General features: G+C 45.3%; 1 non-coding gene across 1 annotated transcript; it reads left to right on the top strand.

Moving 5' to 3' along the window:
• Positions 1-1,984: 1,984 nt before the first annotated feature.
• On the top strand, positions 1,985-2,063 carry EV420DRAFT_t325. Its single transcript has one exon. It is a non-coding gene; the product is annotated as a tRNA-Arg (tRNA).
• Positions 2,064-2,794: the final 731 nt, after the last annotated feature.

The raw sequence follows: 2,794 nt of genomic DNA, 5'->3' as shown, positions 1-2,794 counted from the left end.
AAAGAGAGCGTTTGGGCGCTCTATTGCCGGAGCATGCTTCTGTGGTGCTTCTGCGATCAACTACGTCGTGAGCCATACGTGGAGGAAGACAAGGCCGAGTATGCGCACGAAGCTTGGAATGAGACTCAGTCTATCCAGGATTCGTTGGATTTGCATGTCTGCAATCTCGATACCGCTGTCATGTACATGTGTCGGGAGTACATCTATAAGTGGATACTGTCCTTTTCTTTGCCAAGACATGGTCGACTGACTCCTCTCCTTCAGTTCTCGAATGGCAATCACACAGGCGTTGCGTAGGTTGGTCCCTTCATCCTCGAATGTGTGCGTGTCTATTCCTTTTATGAAACTCATATCTTCTTCTGCTTTAGCTTACACGGATTAAGTAGTGGAGGCCCCGTTTTCACCCGGAAACAAGCTGACGAATGGAGTAAGTTTCGTCCTCGTCGTTTGAGTCTGCCTTTCTTAGCATTGTTAGTTTATCACCAAGAACAGATTGTCAAGCGCGTGACGATGTCTATCCAACGTATGACTGGTGCTCAAGGACATCAGCTGACGCGTCGTCCGTTTCAAGTAACCTGGTTTTCGAATCAACTTGCATTGTAAAATTCTCGTTCAATACGTCATATACACGGCTCTGACTCAAATTATTCCAGATGCCTTCGCCTTTGGACTAACGATAGGTCCTTATATGGTGCTCTTGAATTAGCCAAAGCTATCATCATTCCTCTTGACATTGTCAATTCCTTATGGCCCTGCCCACGTAGGTGGCGTAACCTTGTTACTGCAATGCACCAGGTTTACCCTTCTCCCAATCTCTAGAACACCAGCACCAGTGTGATGACCTAAGGAAGCACCTAATTGAAGCCTGCACGTCTGTGGGCATGGGTCTTCCTTCTCTCACAAACCGGTCCCTTCCGCCTTTAATGAAGACTCATTGATATAGATTTTCCCGATAATATCCTCTCTGTTATTCCTTGGTTTGCGATCTCTGCTATCAGTTATGCATTTCTTTACTCTGCTCTACTACGTACGTGTATTCTCTTCGTTGCTTATCAGATTGTAGTTTCTAGTTTATATTAGCTTTCCTTTCGAGTCCAGAGTATCTCCATGTAGCACCTCACGTTGAATATGCCGCTTTGTTATAATTCGCCCACGTTTCCTTTAATTACCAGAATGACTGAGTTGTCCTTTTGGTACTTAATACAGCGATGTCATTTAAGTTGTATTCATTGATGGTTGCTTGTCAGGATGCTTAAAAGTCGGCCTTTGTAAGAATCACAGGCACCGATATAGTTGTTGACGGACCCTTTCTCCTTGTAGTCAAGAGCGCAAGCAATAACGGTTGAAATAGAAGCCGTTGTCAGATCAGGGTCCCAAAAAGCGGACCCGGTCTTGCCTACGGATAAGAATATGTATCATAAGTAGCCTCCCGAATAGTATATGGCTTGGGCCGCTTGGCTACGATATCATTAATACTAAGAATCATCGATACTTTGGGCGTGGAGTCCTACATGTCATTTTCCAGCTGACACGATTTGGAGAAGGCTTTGAAGTTCTAACTTCCTAAAACGTAGTTCTTCAATTGTCCAAAATGACATCAACACATCCCGAGAGTAATCTGACTGGCACCAGATAGGCGCCCTCACACCTCTGAGACGGCCTATCTAGATACAGTTGCAAGATAGATAGATATTGTCTACTCATAGTAATATGACATCCATATTGATTAGAATGTTGCTAGGATACTAGGTTCTAGCGGCATTCATGGACAAGACAGCTGGAGAGTGCGAGAACGGCCGGGTATATACTATAGCCTGTCAGTGCCGGCCACAGGGGAGTAGTTTGATGAACCAAAGAGACCAATATTGATAGGGTGTATGAGGTGACGAGCAATGTTAAAGTAGAAGAATGACGCTGATTGAAATTCAAAAGTCTAAAAAAGTCTACAAAACTTTAAAGAGCTGCCCAGACGAAATTTTATATTGGCCGTGTGGCGTAATGGCAACGCGTCTGACTACGAAAAGGTAATCAGGAGATTGCAGGTTCGACCCCTGTCTCGGTCAATTCGTTTTTGATGTCTCCTAACGCAACACTGGCCAGTGGCTAATCACATTAGCCTGTCACTTTTTGTGCTTCTAGTGTGTAGTTATATTCTTCATCACTCATTGATACTTGCGAGTCCCTGTAATGCTGTCACCTGTGGAATTGACACGCTCTTCGACTCCTGCCTCCGATGATATGGCAGCGCACTGAGGAATACCTTCCTCACTCTGCAAGCCATGCTCTGCTATTGTTTTCGGCTGCCGTTTCGTATCCTGGACCGTTGGCCCGCTCCTCGTGTGCAAATTGTTTATCTATCTCCGACCATACTGTTACTAATAGAGTCTTCTTTTTTTGATTGCTTGTGACGCTTTCAACTACGATAACCTTTTCTCTCCATCGTCTCAACTTTCAAATAGCGAGGGTGGAAGATGTCTTCTCTCCATGAGGACTTGCAGCACTCGGGAATCTTGGCAGAAAAACAACTCTCTTCGGCCATAGTCTCCTCTGAAGTAGCCCGAGTCGATGGAGTTATTATCGAGCGTTCGGGAATCTTCGGCCCGCTGTTATCAAAGCTTTTTGAGAGTGGTGTCGAAGGGAGGGGAGTAGAACGAGTCCTCGAAGACGAACGCGATGGAACACGTACTTGGAACATGTAAGGCCAATTCTTTGCTATCACACCGGCTTATGCTGATTTGCGCGCCATGATTAGCTTTTTCTTTTGGACGTAAGCGAAATATCTCACCGGAAGCAC

The sequence above is a fragment of the Desarmillaria tabescens genome (genome assembly GCF_030435595.1).
Source record: "Desarmillaria tabescens strain CCBAS 213 chromosome Unknown EV420scaffold_166, whole genome shotgun sequence".
Classification (NCBI taxonomy): domain Eukaryota; kingdom Fungi; phylum Basidiomycota; class Agaricomycetes; order Agaricales; family Physalacriaceae; genus Desarmillaria; species Desarmillaria tabescens.
This window is presented reverse-complemented; position numbering and strand designations above follow the sequence as displayed.